Below are 8,793 nucleotides of genomic sequence, written 5' to 3' on the forward strand. Positions count from 1 at the left end.
TTAGAAGTGCTGCAATTTCATAAATGATTTCTTTCAGAACTCTTGGGAGTATAGCATCTGGTCCTGGTGACTTATTAGTGTTTAATTTATCAGTTTGTTCCAAAATGTCCTCTATTGACACCTCAGTCTGGAACAATTCCTTATATATTCCCCTAAAAAGAATGGATAGGGTGAGGTGATCTCTCCTATATCCTCTACAATGAAGACCAATGCAAAGAATTTTAGGTTCTGTGCAAGGGGCCTGTCTTCCTTGAGTGCTTCTTGATCGTCTATTGGCCCCACTGACTGTTTGGCAGGCTTCCTGCTTCAGATATACTTACATAATGTTTTGCTATTAGTTTTTGTGTGCTCTGCTAGTTCCTCCTCACATTCTTTCTTGTCCTGCCTATTTATACTTTTACACTTGACTTACCAGAGTTTATGCTCCTTTCTATTTTCCTCAGCAGGATTTGACTTCCAATTTTTGAAACATTCCTTTTTTGTCTCTAACCATCTCTTTTACTCTGCTGTTTAGCCATGGTGACATCTTATGGGTATTTTGTTTTGTTTTGTTTTATTTATTTGGGGCATACATTTAGTTTGAGCCTCTGTTATGGTAATTTTAAACAGTCTCCAGGCAGTTTGCAGGCATTTCACCCGTATGACTGTTCCTTTTAATTTCAATTTAACTAGCTTCTTCATTTTTGTGTAGTTCCCCTTTTTTAAGTTAAATGCTACTGTAGTGGGTTTCTGATATTTTTCTCTATATGAGGATGTTACATTTAATTACATTATGGTCACTATTACTGAGCAGTTACTTTTGACTGTTCCCCACTAGCTCCTGCCTGTACTTTACCAACTTCTTACCTATTCCCTTTACTAGGAGATAGAATTCCTGCTTTAATAAATTCATCCCTTAGGGATGTCTCTGCCTGAACCATGTACTCCTCCACATCTGCTGGCTTTTCCCCAGCTTAGTTTAAAAAATCCTCTAAAATAGTGGTCCCCAAACTGTGGAGTGCACTCCCCTAGAGGGCACAGAGGAACTTTGGTGGGGGTGTGTGGTGGGGCCTGGGCCAGCCCCCATTGGGGGCAGGGAGGGAGTGCCAACCAGCCCCTCTCTGCACCCAGCTCCAGTCCCAGCTGAGCTCCACTCCACTACATCCCCAGCCCAGCTCCAGCCTCAGTCCCATTCCGCCCCCTGCTCTGTCCCCAGCCCAGCTCCGGCCCTAGGAAAAATTTGGGCACCACTTCTCTAAAACCTTTTTAATTTTACATGCCAGCAATCTGGTTCCATTTTGGTTGAGGTGGAGCCCATCCTTCCTGTATTGGCTCCTCCTTTCCTAATAAACCTAAAACTCTCCTCCCTACACCATCATCTCAGTCACACATTGAGACCCTGCAGTTCTGCCTGTCTAACTGGTCCTGCACATGGAACTGGAAGCATTTCAGATAATACTACCATGGAAAGACAACAGAGATGGCATTGAACCAATGGTAGCAAATGGCCACCAGATCAGGAATGGACATTAATGACAAAAGGACACTGCAGAAGACACACCAACCAGTTTGGGGGCTGAACTGAAACATTTGTTTGGTTCAATTCAAATGAAAACTGATTTCCCTCCCCTTTATTCTCACCAAAAATAACAACAACAATCCATTTTGGGTCAAACAGAATGTTTTGTTTGACCAAACTTTTTCTTATTTTTAGTTTGGGGATTTTTGCCTTTTGTTGTTGATGTTGTATTTCACTTGTTTCTTTAAAAAAATGCTAAATTTCTAAACTGAATTGTTAAAAATTAGCTAAATTTCTGTTTCAAAATGAAAAGTCGAAACAAACCGTTTCACAATGGTTGAAATGAACTGCTTTGACTTTTTAGAAAATGTTCCCCATTTTTTTTCGGCTGAAACTATTTGCCAGATTGAGCCTAAATTTGCAAATAGTTTCAGTGCCCTGAAAAATACATTCTTCAGTGAATTTACTATTCGCCAGAAATTTTTTTTTGCCCAGCTTTACTGATGTGCATTGTGGGTGCTGCTGAGCAGGTAATACCCTACTTTTCCCATAAGGTGGCAGCAAACCCTTTTTTTCCTGTTGTCATCACAGGAGGGGACCAGACAAGAAGAGGAAAAGCAGGAGATGATGATGTTACTATATGGCCCCCAAAAAGAGGATCAGAGGGTCTGTATTATTAAAGTGCTGTAAGTGTTGCTTCAAAGCTCATTCATGGTGTGTTCCCCTGCATGGGCGACCCTAATTCTGGCATTTCCTAACTTCTGCATGTTTGACTTTGCAACCTTAATGTTCTCTTAATGTACCTTAACTATGAGATTTGTCGGCAGTGGTTGAGTATCCCATAGTGGTAAATGAAATCATCAGTAAATGTCCTGTCCCAATGGGGGTCATGTAAAATCTGGGAAGGATTCTCTGGGAACACTCTGGTGTTTGTAGTCCCAAAATCCTTGTGACAAATATAGTCTCTTATCCTACAACTAATTCTATGTGGACAGACTCAAGTGCCAGCATGGAGTCCCATTGATGTCATAGGGATTTCAGAGATCCCAGTGATATTACTATTTTAAGTTCATGACATGTTTTAGATGAATTATCTAGAGTCAATTATGGGAGGGATATGCCTTCTGGTGCAGCATCTGGCATGGGCCAATATGGAGAAAGGATACCAGAACAGATGGATTATTAGGACCTAATTCTGAAAGCCCTTACTTATGTGAGTAGTGTTTATTCTCTCAGGTAGTCCAACTGACTACTCTCATAAACACTACTCAGGTAAATAATGTTTAACAGGACTGGGCTCCTAGTTTGTTCTAGTGTAGCCATTTCTATGCTCCAGTTCTTTTCTCAGTGAGGTTTTTGGTATAGTTTCCTATCCAAAACTTATTAGAGCTGGGATATTTGGAGGGAAAGAGCCCATACCAATACTCAGCTGCATCTGTGAATGGTTCTTACCCCATCCCCCAAGACTGTCAGACCTTTCTGAACTTTTTCTTCTTTTTTTTCGCCTTATCCCATCAGTTGGGGTTGACAGCTCTTGTTCTTCATCTCCAAGTGTTCTTGTCAAGTGTGTTTGCCAAGCTGACACCAACCTTCATGTCCTCCTTCAGCTTCTTCAGCCACCTTTTTCTAGGTCTTCCTCATGGTCTTGTCCTGTAACTACTAGCTCTTGTACTCTCTGGCCAACATATCCCACATTTTGTTGTCTCATATGACTCAGCCATTTCAGTCAATACTCCCTCAACTTTTCAATGATGGGGGCTACCTACATCATTTTTGAACATTTTCAAATACTAATTTTCTTTCCCTGATCCTCCCCTTTCAAAACCCAGCCAAACCAGATACAATGGTGACTGTTTGATAGTATCATATTTCAAGTTAGTACAGTAATAAGGCCAGACCCTGAGCCCCTGCTCCATTTCCTTTGTGCCACTCCCACAGTGCCAAGGAGCCAGAAAGCTGCCCTAACAAGGCAGCTAGTGATTCTTCTGGCCTGAGGGAATGTCTGGCTGGCATAGAGCTGGTAAAACCAGCACCCAATGGGAGTTGTTACCAGCCAACATAGGTTAGAGCAGTCCTGAGTCTGCTCTAACTTACCCCAGAGGCCAAAGCAGCCCCAAAACTGCTCCCAAGATTGAGGGAGTGCACGTTGGTCAGACCCATAGATCTGGCATAACAACATTAGTCAGCTAATTTTTGAAATGCAGCCTTACTTTTTGTGACTGATAATAAGTGTGTAAGTAATTTTGAAGGTCCAAATGCCAGCATGTTTACATCAAATTACCATATGAGGTCTACACACCTTTATTTGAACCTGCAATTTATTGTGCATTTACATTTATTTGCAGACACAAAAGGAGAACTCAACTCGAGGCTTTTAAAAAGGAAAAAATAAAAAATAAATAAGCAGGCCCTATGTATGTGAGTACCAGAAAAATGATGCCAAATAAAACTGCAGCCTATACTCCAGATTTCAAGTTAAACATCTGTTAAGGAAGAAATATCCCATGGAAAAATACCATACTTCAGCCATCATTTTAACCACAAAGTCTTAGCTCCACCATAATGAGTGTAATTATAACATTGTGAGTACAATGATACAGATAATGGCCAGTCAGTATTTCCACTATAAACCCTAATTTGAGGTTTATAATTTTGTGAAATACAATTATTTCCGGCTGGAATACCCAGCAGACAGATTTCCAGCCCAACAGCAATTTTTTTTGGTTCATTTACAAATTCAAACAAAATTGTTTCTGTTCAAAATGACAGACAATTACTGATTGCTTGCTTAGGCCCTGTCGTCATTGTAATATTTAACTGCACTTTTGTACCATTCAAAAGCATGGTCTCCTGATCTGATTGCAAGTAACACAGGTCAGTATATATCCACAGCTGGGAAAATTTAGGCAGCTATCACATAGTGCATTAGCAGAGGATACAGGTCCCAAATGACATGCACACAGAACAGCAGCAGCAATACATGAGACAGTGAATTCTGGAATGTCCTACTGCAGAGCTAGTAGGAAGGAGAATTGGCCAGACCACTTACACAGGTACAATTAAGAGGACCTGTCCACGCTGCTAAGAAGAGTGCGCTGAACCAGTTACAGGAAGACAACTAGCCATGGGCTAGTCTGGGTCTCTGGCAAGGACAAAAAGTTGTTAGTTGCCACCATTTTAACCATGTTGTCTATAGACACAAATCTTATAAATAGATGGTAACAAACTTGTTTGAAAGTTGTAATATGAACTGGGCCTTAATAACCTGATTCACAGGAAGAAGGAGTGAAAATCACAGAATAAGTATAATGGACTTCTAAAAAGCAGACTAATAGACTCAGAGAACAGGTAGGTAAGGTCCCCTGGGAGGAAAATCTAAGGGAAAAGAAGAGTTCAGGAGAGCTGGCTGTTTCGCAAAGGGACAATATGAAAGGCATAACAGCAAAACTAGCCCAATGAAAATGGAAGATAGGAAAAATAGTAAGAGGCCAATATGGTTCCATCACAAGGTCTTTAATGACCTGAAAATCAAAAAGGAATCCTAGAAAATGTGGAAACAGATGAATTGCTGAGGAGGAGTGCAAAAGAATAGCACAAGCATGTAAATACAAAATCAGAAAGACTAAGGCACAAAATGAGTTACACCTAGCAAGGGACATAAAATGCAATAAGAACAGGTTCTGTAAATAAACTAGGAGCATGAGAAAGATGAAGGAAAGTGTAGGTCCTCCACTTAGCAGTGAAGGAGAGCAAATAACAGATGACATAAAGAAGGCTGAGGTGTTTAATGCCTATTTTGCTTCAGTCTTCTCTAAATAGGTAAATTATGAGTAGATACTTTACACAATTAATATTAACAATAAGGGGGAAGTGAAAGAACAAGTTAAGAACAATAAGCTGGAGCAGGGAAAGAACAAGTTAAAGAATATGTAGATCAGTTAGATGTAATCAAGTCAGCAGGACCTGATGAAATTTACTGTTGGATACTTAAGGAAGTAGCTGAAGCAAACTAAATATGGATCTTCTCTTGCAACCATTGCTTTTTTGAGCAAATTCTTCACTATATGTATTCCACATTCAGCTAATCCATTGGTTTGAGGATATCTGGAATTAGATGTCTCATGATGAAAGTCATACCTTTTAGCAAAGTCCAGTAATTTCCTATTCTTGAACTGTGGTCCATTGTCAGTTATTACTGTTCCTGGAATTCCATGACATGCAATAGTACCCATGCCTGCTTGGTGTGACACTCTGTCCTCCTCTAGTGGCATCTAGACCAGCTAGAGATTGATGAGTCTGCTACAGCCTTGGGTAAGAGATTCATCTTTTAGCTCATGCAGTAGGAGCTTATGCATTAAGCTCCAGAGGTCCCAGGTCTGATCCCGGCTGCCAATGGCTGGGCTCTGTTGGCATTACACAACTACAGATTTAATGTCTGTGACAACTGTCGCTGCAGTAGTATCTTTAAGTCTGACTACTGGGAAATAGTCCATTATAACCAGGCGATTGTGTCTTCCCAAGTAGAACATGTCAGTTCCAACTTTGTCTCATAAACTGAGAGCTGTTCATGCAGTATAATTAGTTCTTTCTGTTGGGAATCTCTGCACTTCTGACATGTTCCACACTTGCTCACCATTTCTCATGGTACTATTCAGCTGTGGCCAGATGAAAATTTCTCTCTCTCTCCTTTTTGATTTGGTCATTCCCAGGTGCCCTCTCTGTATTGGTTCTAATATTTTCCTTCTCATCACTGTGGGAACCACAATCTGTGTTTTCTCCAAGAGCATTCTTGAGCTCACTGAAAGCTCATGTGTATAGTGGGAATATGTAGGTGGGAAGTGTTGATTTTTTCCTCCTTTGCTTATTGTTGTATCACTGCTTGCAGCATTTCATCTTTAGCTGTTTGTCTCCAGTTCATCCCATATGCCTGGAGATACAACACATAACACTTTAATCTTGTTCACATATATGTTTTTGCTTCTTCCAGATCATCAGGCGGTGTATCATCAGATGGAGCACATGCTCTTGAGAGCGTGTCTGCCATTACTAAAAGGTGTCCAGGTAGGAACTCTAGGGTCACATCATACTTGTGTATTTTCAATAGTAGATGCTGTATCCTTGGAGGTGCTTCTCCAAGTCCCTTTTTGTGTATTGTAATCAGTGGCTTGTGATCCATTTCTGCTTTGAAGCTACAACTATAGATTGTGTATATCTATACACCACTCCTGACACTGTAATAGTACTGGCCCCAGCCCTCCTTCTGAGGCATCCGTGGAGAGTTTGATGACTTTCAACAGGTTAAAAAATTGCAGCTGTCAGAATATGCTTTAAAACAGTTAACTATCTGTTATGCTCTTGCATTCATGCTCATTTGGTGACCTTGCGGAGGAGATGTCGGAGGCGAGTTGAGCAAGCTGTATAGTTAGGTATGAATTTGCTGACATGATTCAACATGCCTATCAGTCTTTGAATACTTGGCATGTTCCGTGTTGCTCGAATCATTGGTTTATCATGCAAGATTCCCTTGGAGGTCAGTCTCTCTCCAAAGGATGTTATTCCTGTTGTTTGAAATTGACATTTGGCCTTATTTAGTTTAAGGTTATTAACTCTCGCAATTTCCAGTACTCTCCTCAGTCGTTCTTGATGTTCAATGGCAGTACTGCTCCAAATTATTACATCATCAATGTACATGTGCATGCCTGATAGTCCCCCTCCTTTTTTGCTCTACAATTACTAAGGAGTTAACCCAATCTTTTGGGTCCACTGTACTCCAAAGCATACCATTTGCTGTCATGTTTTGCAGCTCTTCTTCAGCCTCCTTCTTAAGCCTTGTGGAACTTTTCAGGTAACATGTACCACAGGTTCTGCATCTTCTCTTAACTAAATCTTATATGTTACTGGGAGGCACCTATTGCCTGTGAATACATCTTCATACAATGCTATTAATACTCTCATAACTGGTTCTGTGTTGTCTTTCTGTCTCTCCATGGTATGCATCCTCTTAACCAGACCAAGCTCCTCACACGTGTATAGGCCCAAGACTGGTGGCTTGCCTCTGTGTACCACCACAAACTCTTATTTTATCGTTTCCCCTTTGTATTAAAGAGTCAGTGTGCACTCTCCCAACACTGGAATTGTTCCTTCATTATAGTCTATTTCACAAACACTTCTAACTTTTCTTCTTTCATATGGTCCTTACATCTATTTCGGTTTCTGTTATTACATTTACTTGTTCCCCGTATCTATCTTGTCTATCACATAAGTGCCATTTGTGCACATTTTAAGTAGCCAATCTTTTGCATTTTCAGCATCCTCTGCTATTGTGCTTAAAGACAGCTCTTCCTCTTCACTTAAGTAACCCCTTTCTGCACTTAATACATGCTCTTTCCTGTTTCTCTGTACATTTTAGCATACTGGTTGGTTTTATTACAGTGTCTACGTATTTGCCTGAATGCTGTGCATTTCCTATACTCATGCTGGTTGCCACATCTCTGGCATTGTTTCCTGCTTTCCATGTTTCTGTCCTTGGCCAATTTAATTTCTGTGAACTTTTCCCTGGCTGGTTTAGCTATAGTACTCACAGTCATGTGCACTGTACCTGTCTATGCTTTTTATTTCTGTTCCTATGCATTCTGCTGCTTGACATATACATATTGCCCTTTCTAGTGTCAGATCCTTCTCCCTTAGTAACTGTTCATGGAATTTTTATTGTTATACTTCTCTTTTTATTGAGAGAGTCTTTTAATATTCCATATTCACGGGACTGATTTTTTAGTTTTAAGACTGTGACCGAGTTCTCTACTGTTTCTCATTCATTCTGTGTTCTCATCCTGAACATAAGTAACATTTTTTCTAGGGACACTGTGGTCCTCAAATATTTTCATTATTTCCACAAGGCTTTCCTCTGCCCTCATCAACCCCACACCCCTTCTGTGTGGAATGCATTGTAGACATCTAGGGCTTCTGTGCTTCACACTGTTAAGAGCAGAGCAATCTTTTGCTCATCCTCCAGTTTCATGGCTTTTATATACTGCTAAAACTGCGGTTGACTGTTTCCAGGCATCTCCAGCATTTCCCCTGATTCTCAGGGGTGGGGGGAAGTAGTGGCAATGCACAGGCTCTGTTAGCAGCCATTGCAATGTTGTCTCTCACTGGGTCTCCCAGCACATTGTGCCTTGTAGTATCTTACTGACAAGCAGACTGGCATCAAGAGAAGCACTGTATTCTGAACAGAGCTATGTACAGAAATGAGATTAGACTTTCTACTGCTCTGTGAAGCTGCAACCTGCAACTGT

The sequence above is a fragment of the Terrapene carolina genome, unplaced genomic scaffold (assembly GCF_002925995.2).
Source record: "Terrapene carolina triunguis isolate 2854851 unplaced genomic scaffold, T_m_triunguis-2.0 Scaffold42, whole genome shotgun sequence".
Taxonomy (NCBI): Eukaryota; Metazoa; Chordata; order Testudines; family Emydidae; genus Terrapene; species Terrapene triunguis.